At 39.7% G+C, this 14,643-nt stretch overlaps 1 protein-coding gene and 1 long non-coding RNA gene across 10 annotated transcripts in view; one reads left to right on the top strand and one right to left on the bottom strand.

Annotated features, from left to right (window-relative positions):
• Positions 1-14,643, bottom strand: part of RAF1 (Raf-1 proto-oncogene, serine/threonine kinase) — an 80,106-nt gene that overhangs the window by 43,348 nt on the left and 22,115 nt on the right. For 4 of the 5 annotated variants that reach the window (XM_075053090.1, XM_075053089.1, XM_075053088.1 and 1 more), the window contains exon 1: positions 2,425-2,579. The exons of the other annotated variant lie outside the window; for it this stretch is intronic. The gene's annotated coding sequence lies outside the window, so the exon portion shown is untranslated. Of the gene's footprint in view, positions 1-2,424; positions 2,580-14,643 lie in introns of those variants that run through there. 5 annotated transcript variants of the gene reach the window in all.
• LOC142042790 (uncharacterized) overlaps positions 1,300-14,643 on the top strand; it is a 67,330-nt gene continuing 53,986 nt past the window's right edge. For 3 of the 5 annotated variants that reach the window (XR_012653851.1, XR_012653854.1, XR_012653852.1), the window contains exons 1-2: positions 1,300-2,152; positions 9,682-9,764. This is a non-coding gene — a long non-coding RNA (uncharacterized LOC142042790). Of the gene's footprint in view, positions 2,153-2,715; positions 3,154-7,201; positions 7,573-9,681; positions 9,765-14,643 lie in introns of those variants that run through there. The other 2 variants (XR_012653853.1, XR_012653855.1) reach the window with 2 other exon arrangements.

Below are 14,643 nucleotides of genomic sequence, written 5' to 3' on the forward strand. Positions count from 1 at the left end.
GAACCAACAGCTCTCATCATCTCAATTTAACTTGTCTTCAAAGACAGAAAACAAGGAAAACTTGTTTTTTCCTCAACTCCTGGTTTCCCAAGAGCAAAGGAGCCAAATATATAAACTAGAGGGAGGAGGGGAGTACATGTCCCAGAAGAAACTAGTGCTGATTTAGCATACCAAGAAGTGCTGACCAATGATTTCCGTGGGTCATGTTTGTGGTTTATAAAATATGAGTTATTTTAATAAGTTGTAGTAAGTTCAGGCCCTGAGACAGCAGTAACTTCATATGTAATTTGAATAAACTTTGTTATTGTTAAAGAATAAAAAATGGAAAATTATAGGTAAACACCAAAGGCATTCAACTGAAACAAAATAAAGTTTTACAACTACTTTGGAAAAAAATAGATCTGCTACTTCCAGATTTTCTTTCAAAGCAGGTTAGTCAGCAGTGTTGCACAATAAGTTGTCCAGTCCTGAAGATATTAAGTATGGCAACAAACCGTACGAAAAACACATTCCAGATTTCTGAAAGCACCACTGCTCCAACCCAAGTAAGCTAGTTCACTTCTGATTTAATAATCTAAGAGTAAATTGCTTACCCTATTAATTAGTCATCCATTTAATGAACATTCATACAGATCCATACTTTTTTTATGATTAATTGTAGCCTTAGGGTTCACCTACAGAAATTTTTCTTTAAGACAAACTAAATTAAAGCCACTTCCATTCTGAATGTGTGTCCACTGAACAGATTTCACTGAACTGCCTGAAATTAACTCTCACATTCACCAATTCAATCTTTTCTTCTGCACCAACACTGCAGACACATCCTAAAGGATAAGCATGTCCATTCAAATTAAATCTTAGTTTTACACAATGCAGTGATCTTTTAGGCAACATTTGGAGCCAAGTTCTTCAGAAGCATTAAAATAAAAGACATTTTAAAGTAATAAGTGCTTTGTACAAAACTATTTTCAGATATTTTAAGTTAGCTTTGGTTTTGGAAGAGTCTTAGTTTTACTCCATTACAGACCCTTCTGGTTTTGCATACATACCTACGACAACCTACAATTGCATCTGGAATGCACACTGTGCTGTAGCAATTCCACTACAACTGGTTTTGAGATCTCATTGTCCCAGGTAAGGTCCCTGCGTTTATGGATGTCACTTAAAGGCTAAGAAGGAAAAAAAAAAAAAAATTCTACACAAGTTACTTAGCCTGACGTAGGCCAGATGAACAATGGACAAGGGACGTGCTGCTGCCGTTAGCACGGGCAGGTTATTTGCATGTACATTTAGATTGTAGATAGAGTCCAGAAACAGTGCGATCCTCAAGCCCTGGCTCTGGAGTAACACCATTTCTACATAGCAAAGTTGTACCAGTTCAGAAAAAAATGAGGAAACTAAAGAATCTTACTCCACTTTTCAAGTGTCTTTTTTTTAAACTGAATCTAAGTCGGGGGAAAAAAGAAGAAAAAAAAAAAAGTCAAGCAAGCAGTTCAAACTGAGGAATGCCTAAGCAGAATGCATTCAGTTATGCTAATACAGCTTAAACGCATCTTCCGTTCTCGGTTCATTACACAGTAGATCAAAGTAACAGAAAGGTTAGGGAGTCCCCGCTGGAAGCACAGGAGGGACAAAGCTGCCAGCAGCGAAGCGCAGACCCGAGGAGACCGGGCAAGCGGAGCCACCGCTGGGCATCCCGCCCCTCCCTCCCCGCCACCGGGGCACGGTTCCAGGTGCTGCCGGGCGCCCGTTGCTCATCCCGCCCGCTGGCCGCCGCAGCACCGGGCCGGGCCGGGAGAAGCGGAGCCCCAGCCCCCGGGCACAACCGCCTCGGCCGCGCATTCCCCCCCCCCCCCACGCCAGCCCCCCGGGGCGGGCGGCGGCGGCTCCGTCCCCGGGGCTCCGCGCTGGCACTGACAGGCGGCGGCCGCGGCGCACCTTCCTCTCCCATCTGACCCGCCGCAGCCGCTACGGGCCTCAGACCACCCGCCCCGGGCTTTTTGGCACCTTCCCCAGCTCCCGGGTCTGGGCCGCCGCGCAGCTCCCCTCCCGAGGCGGGAGCCCCCGCCCGGGCCCCGCGGCGGACAGGGACGCCGGCCCCGGCGGCGGAGGGGGAGCGCCGAGGGCTCCGCGATGAGCCGCGACCCCGCAGGTACGGATGGGGCCGATTCCTCCTCCTTCCTCCCCCGTCCCTGTCAGGGGCCGAGCGGCCGCCCTTGCCTCGCCCTGGTTTCCCCTCACGGCCGAGGCGGCGGCCGGGTCAGCGCGCCCGGGGCTGAGCCGCCGCTGGGAGCCAGCCGGCGCCGCTCCAGGCGCCAGCACCGAGGAAGAGCGAGCCGGGGAGAAAGGGGAGAAGGGGGAGCCCTTCTGTCCCTCGCTCCCTGCCGCGTCCTCTGCCGCTCACCATCCCGACGCCGCTCCTACCTATGTCACTCCCTCCCGGCGGCTCCCTGCAGGCTCTCGTCCCGCTCGGTGCCGTTCGTTTCGTTCCGCATCTAAAATGGCGGCCTCACACTCAGCGAGACATTTATCCTCCGCCGATCGACCTCTCGGTACTCGGCTCCTTCCCTCTCGCCTTCTTTTCCCGTCCTCCTCCTCCCCGCCTCTCGGCCTGACCGCGGAGCGCCGAGCTGTCGATAGAACCCGCTCCGCCCCGCGTCCCCGCCCCCTGTGCAGGCCGCCATTTTGGAGCGGCGGCGGCAGCGGCTGTAGGCGGTAGCCGGGGGAGGTGAGGCGAGGTCCTGCCGCCGCCGCGGCTGCCTCTGCTCCTCCACCCCTTCTTGGGTCAACCGGTCTGGGGGTGGGCGATGAGCCCTTCCGCTGCGCCGGGGGAGCCGGAGCGGGCCCTGCCGGGGCGACCGAGCCGCCTTCCCCTCAGTCCTCCAGAGGTGCCTGCAGCGCTGCCGCCAGCCCGGCGTTACAGCCGCCTCCGTGCAGCCCCGCGCCCCCCGCTCAGCTCAGCTCAGCTCAGCCCAGCCCAGCCCAGCCCAGCCCAGCCCAACTCTCTTGCTTGCTCGACAGTTAATTAAACGGGGCCCTTCGGCAGTCGGTTAGCTCACGGGTGCGTGTGTGCGCACCGGCGGGGCCCCGCGGGCAGGGCCGCCCCCTCCCCGGGCCGACACCTGCCTCAGCCGCGCTGCCAGCGCAGAGCCCGTAAGTCTTACCTGTTCAAAAGCAAACCCTGTTTCTGAAGGGAACAGGCAGAAATTCCCAAGGGGCGGTACGGGCTGAGAGGGGTGGGGTGTGAACTGCTGGGAAAGGTAGCTGGGGAGACATTAAAAAAAAAAAAAAATAGCGTGCAACCTCTTTTCCTGGAGGAGACAGGGAACAGCTGCCAGACAGCAATCCCCTGTATGTAACTCGGCACAGCCTCCATGTAAGAGTAAAGATACTGAAGGAGTCTGCTGGCTGTTAAGTTGTTGCCAGTGCACCACAAACGAACCTATTTTAGGTCAGGCTTTGAGAATGTACAGCACTGCCCGTTAAATGGTAAACAGTTAATTTATCATCCCAAAACAAAACTTCTAAGGATAGCCATTGCAAAATAAAACATTTCTCCTAGAACTGTTTTTAAAGAGCATACACGTTTGTGTTTATAGTCACATAAGTTATGTTAATTGTTAATTAAATGAGCACTTCTCTAAAAAGAGCCTCCAGCAAAATTCTCTCAGCCTTATTTGGGATTTCTATACAGAAGAAAGTTCATTCTGATATAAACCAAGGCTTGAGTTCAGCTAAAGAAACATTAAGCTCATCGAGGCATAGCGAGGGCAAGAAAAAAAAAGCAGCACTGCTGAGCTTGCCTCTCCTAAGTACCAAATAAGAAAAAAAAACATACAAAGTTTTTAGCTACTGGTGCTCTCCAGGAAGAGGTATTGTTGCCAAGTAATAGGAGATTGAAATGGGCATGGCAACCAGGAGCTCTAGAAGGCCGAAACAGATATTTCCATGTCTCTAGAATACTGTGATTCAGTACTTTATTCTCGTATGTTCTAGAATTTATCCACTTATTCCAGTGTAATAATGCCTTCAATTTAGAGGATACTGCTAAAAGAAAGATGTAACTAAACTTTTGTAGCAGTCTTTTGTAAGACAAACCACGTGGAGATTTCAACTTTTCTATTGGGAAAAGCGCTTATTCTCTTCTTTTTCTCTTCCCCATTGCCATGGCTCAGACCTACCAAAAAAAAACCCAGAAAAACAAATCCAGACCAAGATGGTGTCTAGCAAAGACAAAATTTTTAAATGTGACTCATTCTTTTCAAATTCTTAAAGAGTAGCTTTCCTCTTAAATGTCACATTTAAACTGAAGGAGTCCTCTGATGCGCATACACAGTTTACATGACTTTAACAGGAGTCATCTCTCTTTATCTGACTGCAAGAGTTGGCCCAGGAGAAACAAATAAACTCAAAGCAGTGTGTACAATAAATACTCACATGGCTTAAAACTAAGCATATCCATGTAATATGGTAGACAGTAGTACAGATTTTTGCAAAATATGCAAAAGGAGCTTGAAACATTTAATATATAAGTAAGAACATGCCATGAGAAGCTTAAAAAGAAAAAGGGAAAGAAAATAGGGATAACCACCTCAAGAAGAGGTGGTTTTGATAGAAGACCTTTCATAAAGTTTTAAAATTCTTTTGAAAGAGTAGAAGGATCAAGGATTGTAGTCATGGAACAAATGAACACATGGAGGAAAGCAAGCCAAATTTCAGATAGTTAAACAATGTGGCACATGCAAAGAAATACAATAATTACAAGAAAAAGAAAAGCAAACAAGGAAACCAAGCAAAGAAACTCAAACATTACAGCGCTAAAGTAAAAGGGAAACAAAAATTGAACAAACTTTCCAAAATAAACTGAAAATTATTAGCATTCTTCCTGATGTTGATCTATTTTATGTTTGTGTTTAGTGGTTGGGTTTACAATATGTTTAACATGTGAATGTCCAGGTATTAGACATTCATTTGTGCAGCCATATAATCAAATCTTACATTTTCACCATCTGAAGTGTTTTCTACCTCTATAAAAAGCAGCCTGAGGAGTGATTAGAAAGAGAATGAGAACCAGTGCCACTAGAGTTTAGAGCAGGCTGAGTTAGTGACAATAACTGTTATCTTGAGATATTAGGCAAATCTGTCTAGTCTTTGTAGACTTGGGAACTCCCTTTTATCCAGTGAGTGTGTTGCACAGGCAAAGCCATCTCAGCTTCACAGACTTCAGTTTCCTCATAGTTAAAAATGGGATAGATGATTCTAAGTGGCCGTCTTTAAGAAGAGTTTTACTATTGACTGCTGAAAAGAAGTGTGTAAAAGTTAAACCTATTACTTATTTGTTGTGGTTCAGTTTGCTATGTGCAATATTCATGTATTCCCAGTCTACTTAAGTGTGATTACTTGGGGAGTCTCAAAAAATATAAAAAGTTTTAAGTGGTATCATATAACCTCAACTGTATCTTTAGTACATAAAATACCTATAAGCCTCAGAAGAATGAGTAGCAAGAATTAGCAGTGTAATGATGGCTGGGAAAAAGAAGAAATGTATATACACATTTTATTATGGAATTTTGGGTATCAAATCTTACTCCCTTACTTCTCAAGCCAAGGACTGCTGTAAACAAATTTTGCCATTTTATCCAGGGTTATTCAATCTGAGCCACATTCAGAGCATTGTACTTATGCATGTTATTTGGATATATGCTATAAATTATTCTCTTATTACTCTGTAAAAAAAATTTTTTTTTTTTTTTGAGTAAGAGAACACTGCTTAGGAAAAATTTAAGTTAGAAACAAAAGAAGTCCAATGTACAGAGGCCATGAAGAAGGTGGCCTTGAACAAGTCAAGCAATAGCAACCTAAAAGCTAAGTACTCCAGATAAGGAATATGTTATTTGTATGATGATGCATAAACTATTTTTATTTTATAGTTCAGCTGATAGACTTTATTATTTCCCCATGTCACTGACTTGATCAAAGAAGAGGGGGGGGGGAATGTAATTTATAGTTTGTTTGGTTTTTTTCATGCATTGTAGAATTTAAATTGCATACGTTACTTCAGAACAACAGGACATCTTATATACGAAGCTGTTAACAAAACAGTGAACTTGTTTTGCTGGAATGGAAATGGTAGCACAGTCTGTTCACATTAATTTTTTTTTTTATTTTATCCTGGACAAACTCTTAACTTTTTATGTTATCCATATACAACTAAATGTGGTTGCTACTGGGCTGGCTACGCTGCATGTCTATCTCCACTCTGTTCAGCATCTCTTCAGCCAAATAATGAAGCTAAATCTTGGGGGTCTTTCTCTTCCGTATGAAAATAACACTGACTTCCCATAGGCACAACACAAAAGACACCTCCTTCCAAAAGCTTTGGTCTTTATCATCAGTCATAGATTAAGCATGTAGTGACTTCCATTGCTTCCGTGGAAAGGCTGGATTCTGGAAGCAGATCCATTTAAGTAATTACTACACTCAGAAAACTCAGGGGAAGTCAGTCAGGCTATGAGACAGGGTTGTGTAGGCTTGTGTATCTGCAGGTTCTAACCCCCAAGGATCTCCTTCGGTAAATCTTCATCTCAGTGTAAAGTCAAGTCATGTACTTCATGATACAGAATGGACTGTCTGATACAAACCTCATAGATACTGAAGTGTGAAATAAGAACAGCATATATTTTTAAATTCACTTTAGTTTATTTACTTCCAGAGTCAAGCCAATTTAAGTGCTTTAAGACAGTTACCAAGAGCTGTCATGCAAAGTTTCTTTTGTTAAGTTTTACACACGCGCACACCTTGTGAGACACACTGCCTGAGGTAAATATGTTGTGCCATAGTTGCCTCCACAGTACTGCAAACAAGTTCTGCCTTATGTGTTGACCACTTCATTCTGTATATAAATTTAAGTTAGTATCTTTATTTTTTCCTTTCTTTCTTCTTTTTTACTGCTTTAACACTTTGATTTAAGAAACATGTTTATCTAAAAAACATATACAATTCATTGTAATGTCAAGGACTATTATCCTCTGCAGATTTGTATATTCTTCCAGAATCAATTCCATCTCTAATACTATAATCCATCTATTAGGTATTCGTACTTACATGGTTCTTGGGTTGTCCTTATGTAAACTTAACAATAAAAATATTTGATGCAAACATCAATTGCAATAGATTTTCAATACAAGTTTGTGTGGGAACAGTTCAGAGTAAAATTGAAACAGATTTTTGTTAAGCCTTGCAGTAATATATAAATTATTCTGAGAGAGCAGCTCTATAAACAGTACATAATAATCCCTTACTGAAAAAAAGTTGTATTAGCCTTTCTTCATTGATAATCTTTTACAAAACACTCTTAAAGTTCTCAACAAACTCTCTACCAGTTTTCAGTCCTCCATATGCTCCTACTGTAATTTATGGTATTATAGATATCCAGTGTCTCTGGGCTTGTTATGTGGAGTGTAGCAGAGAATTTCTGGTTCTCCAATTTCAGTGCAGTGCAATTTGCTTCTAGGAAAATTCAGAGGCACTGCACTACCCCATCCAGTTCTCTCAGACTCTTCTCCAGACAGGGTGAGTTAAGTTGCTTTCCTGAATTTTAGCGACTCATTTGCAGTACTTATTACCAAGATTTAATTTTCTTCTAGTGTGAAAAGAAGTTGTGACACATAAGAAAACTGGTCATAACTTGGAAACCTGAGCTTACAGACAATTGTCCCTGCTGCATGACTCAGCCCATGTCCATTGACTTATTTGCTGTTACAGACCTTGGCTACCCATTTGTTTGCAAATGCAGTATAAGCTGACGGAAAAAAATAAAATAAATAAAAATATCACTAAAGCCATGTGGTTTCAAAGTGATCACTGTTAAATTGTGTCTGGCAGGTGTTGTTATATTTTATTAGGTAACCATAGCTGTGGTTTTTTCCCTGTAGTTGGAAATGTATTGGAGGGATAGCAGTTAGATTCCCAATAGAAGGATTGAGAATCTGGGTAACATTCCTTTCGTCACAGACAGAACTTGGGAAGCTTCAAAGGAAGCAAAAGACAAACGTACTAAGTCAATTGGTATACCACTGTATACTGAGAATATCAAAGCATGAAAATGATTTTAGAATAATGTTTTATAAATTTAAGGTGGAGATGCTGAACTGATGGGTGCCACCTGCACAGTGAATAAATACTCAGTCTGAATAAGCATTATTGGAGCTCCAGCAGGGGAGGGGGGGAAACCCTAGGCTTTAATTTGTGGCTATTTGAACAGTCATTCCTACTTCATAGACAATAAATACAGCACTTTGATTTATACACGTATTCTATTTTTGAAACCTAACCAAACTGGTTTATTGGGTTTATTTTGACTTTCTGAAAAAGTCTAACCACAATAAAATCTATTTAGAGCTAGGTACTACAGTTTAAAAATAACAAAGCATAAGTAGCTCTTTCCTGACAAACATTTTTAGAACCTCCCTGAATATATAATTGTTCAGCTGCAGCAGGTTTTTTTATTTCACCTGATACAGAGATACATAAAGAGACTGATCATCTGATTTGGCATGACCTCAAGCTATGCGTTATTTTTTCTGTGCATGGACAATTTCTAGTATGTGGTAACTGAACTGCATTCAATACTTAGTTTCTCTACAAGTTATTCGTTGTAATAACGTACATTAGGATGACAGCAGAATTTCAGTTTTCTATGAAGAATCACAAATATTGAATCAGTAGCGATAGGGCAAAATAAGATGTGTGTACGGGCACATGTGTCTGAGTGTGTGTGTGTATATATATGTTCAAAACATATGGAGGGATGATAGGCAAGAAAAAAATTATAAGCTTCCCTTTATCTTTTCATAAATCCTATTTGTTGTGATTCTTCATTAAAAAGCCAAACTACTTCTTTTATAGTTTTGATGAGGAACCTATTCTTGTTGTATGTTTGTACTGCATACAGAAACACTCAACATATGCTCTTTTTGACAGCACACTCAGCTTTTATCAAAGGTAGATTCTAGGAGACAAGGGAATCAAAAGCAGTCTAGCCAGTGTATCTATCCAAGCTGCTCTCCAGCACTCTGGATAAAGCCAGACTAATTAGAATATAGGTATAAGGTTATAAATACCTGGCACCATTCAAAGGTTCAATGTATCTAGTAAGAAGACAAATTAAAAGTCCATTTTAGCCATGTGCATACATTCAGGTACTAAGAGAAACGGAACTCTCATTTACTGGATTCTGTTGTAAAAAGCTATGCAAATTAAGAAGAAAAAAAGGTATTTGGCTTTCAGCACAAGCCTATTTATCCACTGTCTTTCAAGTTCACCTCAAACATTCAGATAAACAAAGATAGGTGATCAAAGGCACATATTACCTTTGGCAATATACCCATGTTTTAGCTGGCTTTTGATACTTTGTACCTCGATGTCGTATATATCAAATTGTGCTTAGAAGGGTATGAAAATTTAAAATTATGTTGTAAGCACATAACTTCAGAAACAGTATACTAATATGACAACAGTGAAAGATTTTTATTATTAAGCTGATTAAGCTTGGTAGCTGTACAAGTATAAGTTCATAACATAATCTTTCTAAAGCATGCTGGTACATAGTATTTCAGTGCTAAACTACGGTCCTTTGGTGAAAATTTCAGTATATGCTAATAGACCACATCTCTGTTACAGGTATCAGCATTATTCTTGTCAGCAGCAGAATGCATCAGCAGATTTCACCATGTGAAGCTCTGTAAGATGATACACCAGTGGAGGTATGGTATTTTTTAAAAAATTGCATATGTATATAGCTAATTTAGTCTCTGATTATAAAGGTGGGGAATGTTTTTGTCAGATGTTTCATGTCATTTGTTAAGGCTTTTTTGCTGTTGTTACAAATTCATTTCTATTAGAAATGGACAGTGGTAATCGGATTGATTATATGCATCAGGATATGCTTTTCCTCCAGTGGAAAAGTCAATTTAATTATGTTTAAAGCTTCTAATACAAGATGATGTTCATTTTGGTCTTATTTTCGTAAGAACTTTTTTTTAATTTCTTTTTGCAAGATAATAAAAACCCAAAACAATGCTATGAGCAAAACAACTAAATTACTTGAACAGTAATTAGCAAAGACATCAGGTCAAAGGAATGCAAACATACAAGTCTATTGCTATGCCTCACTGCAAAACGCTAGTATGCTGCGTTAGTAGATTTGTTAAATCTTTCAGCAATTGCAGAGAAATGAGTATCAACATGTCTGGTTGTACCTGAGTATTTTTAATACTTTTAAGATGTATATCTAATACCCAGATGTGTTTAGATTGATTTATTCAGACATTCCTTAACTTCACATTTATTTCTGTTGGAGACAGAAGCTTTCTATCAGCAACAAATTATGTAAGCCTTTCTTCTGCATTTCACCTAAACGGAACAGTGACATAAGAATTTAAGTAACTGCTAAAACATTATTGCTGAGACATCAGTTTTATTTGATAGTAAGGCTGAATAAAAAAAAAAAAAAGCAGAATCTTTTTGGGGGACTAAATCCCTGTTTTTCATAAAGTAAGCATTGCTGGCATCTTTGTGAGTTAGAGTAACCTGATTCTATGTTCACACACTAACTTTCAGACTGGAAATGAGAAAAAGGGTATTTTTTTCCCTAACACATATAAAGTTGAATGGAGGGAAAAGAATAACAAGTTCTTGTTGCCAGTATATTTCCTTATAATTCCTACTTGGGTTTGACAACTTCAACATACCACCATTTTAATTCTTTTATATAAGCCATGCTATTACAGAGTATTACTTGTAGTGTAATAGGGTCAGTGATGCTTTATGATGGTTCTGTAATTGAAGTAAAGTTAAATCTTTCCTGGGGCAAATAGGGTGAAACTCAAAAACATTATTGCTATCTGAGGGGGATCAATTGCTGAGACATCTCCCCAGGACATACTTGACAGATACACCTCTTTTAAGACTGTCTTTTGAAAATAAACTAAGGTGGATTTTTTCCTCTTCTTGTGAGGGCCATGTGGTGAATAAGAAACAGTATGACCAAGGATATCTTATGTTGGTGCATGCAGTCTTCAGATGCTTTGACCCAGCACTCTCTGGGTAAATTATCTGACTTTTTGTAGCTTTCAGGATCACAGACTTCAAAATTAGCTATTTTAACTAAATATTTGGGTGCAACATTCAGTACAAAGCAATAAAGTTATTTTCCCAAGTAATGGATTTTGATATATCAAGTTTTCAAGTAGGGTCATGCTCTTAGCTGACAAGAAGGCAAGCAAAATGATTTGCCTCTTCCCCCCCCCCCCCCCCCCAGCTTCATTTAGCATTTGATAACATACAGTCAACTACGCTTATTCTTAAATATGTATTGCTGATTATAGACACAGTTTTGTTCAAAACAAATATTGCTTTCCAGAATATTTGAAATATGGGATACCTTATATATATTATTATAAATTAAATATATTAGAAATTAATATTTCACACCTGCTTTGTTTATATCTAGGAGAGTTCAGGATATTTCCTTTGAAACCAAAGGTCTACCCTCAGATTTTTAGTGCTATCATAGTAAAGCATATTACTGAGATTGTTTACTTCTATAACTTTATGTATAATCACTACACTTCACCCTTTAACTTCTACAATTGTGCTTTCCTACCCATCTTCATATAGCTCAGAGAGATGCAGGAAGGCAAGATTTAGCATAGAATTTTGAGATGGGGATAAAAAAAACCCCAAATCGCACAACAAAAAACCAAAACCAAACCAAACCAAACACAACCTTAGCACACATAAGGATTAAAAAAATAATAATTACCTGTCAGTATCAGAGGACAGGATTTACTAAATTTAGTAAAAACCCTATTAGTAAATTGACTATAAGAAAGAAAAATCATCTCTTCCAGATGCACCTGGCATTCCACTTTGCTTCCGGATTGTCTCCAAGGTGGGCCATTACTTTTAAATGCACAAATATGTAACAATATGTGCCAAGCCTTAGTGCAATTATGTTTTCATTTGAACACACCTTAGAGCAGTCTAGAGTATTTAAACATTATCGATGCAAAGCTTTAGCATCATGCACTACCATAAGGGTAACAATTTGTCCTTGTAATATTCAAAGTGGTGAAATCTGGTATTACAAAATATCCCAGTTCCTCTGGTATCTTGAGGAGGGTAGTAAGTGTTACCACAGTAAACTCCAAGTTAAAGACTTTCAGATATTGTACACATTTGTTAGCCAGTATTCTTTATTTAAAACATGGCATTTAAGAAGCTTCCATTTATCAAAAGGGGTGATGGCAGTTAGTTCATACATTTGAAAAACACAATGAAATCTCACATCTAAGTGACCAAAAGATAGAACAGGCCTATTCAAGAAGAATTTCCATTTCTGTAGCAATCCCAGGAAGTCTTTGAGTATGGGTAAGAAATAGGGTCCATTCTCATATTTGACATAATATAGTTCATATAAAATAATAAATCATAGATTTATTTAGTTTAATACAGGCCATGTAATTCACTTGAGTATTTAACTTCATCATGTGGAAAATCCTAGTTTCTCTTTGGGATAGGAAATAGACTCAAGTGATTAAAAATCTTCTGGTTACTTTTCCTGGTAGCTTTTTGTTGCTTGTTTTTGTAGGAAGTTAAGAATTCTCTGAGGAAAGCTTCAAGATGTTTTTGTGGCTTTGTGAGTAATGGAAAGAATTTACAACAAAATATGCTACTGCTGCATAGTGATATGGAACAATAAATAATAAAATAGTCAAGAAGTAAGGATCGCTAAGACTCCCTGTCTATAAAATAGCTTTTCCTAGAGGAAAGTGGAGCTGCTGTAGAACAACTTATATGAAACATTTGAGAGGATGCTTGCCAAGGAAGCCTACCTTGGAATTTGGCAAAAAGCCACTATGTTCTAATTACCTTTACTTTGCAGTTCGAATTTGTGGTAAGAAAGCGCTACTTGGAACTAGCTAGTACTGTATTAGGTTATTAAAAATAACAATTATTTTCTTATGAAGATAGGTAGTTTTCACATTGAATACTGCATTCCTCTTTCAAGGAAGAGAAAGAATAGCAGTTTCAAGAAAACCTTTATCATAGAAGGAGAGAATATAGAATTATTCTTTCACGATAACTTAATGCAGTAGAGAACTTTCAGAGCAATAAGCCATATAAATGCTATTCTTACCACAACTGTTTACTACAAGGCATAACACCCTTGGTCTCCGTTAGCATTTTAGAATAAATGAATGTCATTATTAATGTCAGTATGTCATACTGAAGCAGCTGTTGATATGCTATACAGTTGGTTTCAGCTACATTAGCATCTATCTACAAACAGTCTAAACTGCCTTATTTTTAAGCTTAACCTGAACTTGTTATTCTGATTGCCCATTGATATTACAACAGTAAACAAACAGTAAAAAGGCTACTGTTATCAGGCAGCCTTAATCACTATCTGCCTTCATACATTTCTCTCTTCCCCCACCCTCACTACTGCCATCACTTCCAAAGTTGTTGCACCACCTGCACTGCATTAGATGTATGCCACCCAGTATGCTTTCCCACTGAGAATGCCAACTGCGTTTATCTATTTATAATTAAGCGGTTGCAGGGTGCTTTTTGATTCATAGAAGTTATAGAATTAGGCTAAAAAAGTTTTGCAAGTTATTCTTATTAGAATTAGATACTATCAGACAGATTTAACTAAGTCAGTCTTTATATTTCATCAGAGAACTTTTCATTTTTTGGCTTAATTTCCTGACACAAGCTTTTACTTCCAGCATAAGCAAAGCAGTATGAGTACTAACCTGCATAATAAGCACAGATGATGTGCTCAAAGCAAGTCACAGGTCTGGTAATGTGGACAAGCAGTTCCTGGTTTTTGTCTAGGGTTAAAGCTTCACACTGCATCAGAGCATTTGGGCTACATTCCTGACTGTCACATGGAGAAAGACTGTGGATTTGGTTAAGTTCTCTGTACCTCAGGTTTCTCCTCTGTAAAGGAAAAGTAGGAGCACTGCTATGCTTTAGGGCTTAGGTGCAATTTCACAGTACTTGTAACAGTCTAATTATATACTGCTGCCAAAGGGACAGTCCCTTTTTCCCCTTTCAGCCCAAGTTGCACATTTCTGCCCCTTCTCTCATGCTGGATCTAGCAGTCATGACACTGCTTGGTGAGTCAGATTTTTATGTTTTCATGACTAATCTCACAATCCCAGCCCTTCTCGATCAATGCAAGGGAAGGAGCAGGAAGGCCCAACTAGTGGATGAGGTGTGCAGAGACTGGAATCTCCCCATTTGGCAACAGCCTACAGATCCAGTTACTTGGTTTGTGAAACTGCAGCCTGAGTAGTTGGAAACCCAGTGATCCCAGAAAGAGTATCTTTTTGCATATGCAAAGTATTATCTCAAAGGCTGTACCTTCTTACTCATCTGTTTATCACACTGACATAAGCAGCAATATTATTATATACAATCAGAGCTGAAGCTGCTAAATTAGTTTTTTTTGTCTATTGTTCATAAATTCCACATATGTTATGATTAATTTACGCCTTACACTATAGGTATTGTCTGGTTTGAAAAAAGCCCATGTGAATTCTTCAAAAGTTTATAAAAAGAACAACAGGA

The sequence above is a fragment of the Buteo buteo genome, chromosome 21 (genome assembly GCF_964188355.1).
Source record: "Buteo buteo chromosome 21, bButBut1.hap1.1, whole genome shotgun sequence".
Lineage (NCBI taxonomy): Eukaryota > Metazoa > Chordata > Aves > Accipitriformes > Accipitridae > Buteo > Buteo buteo.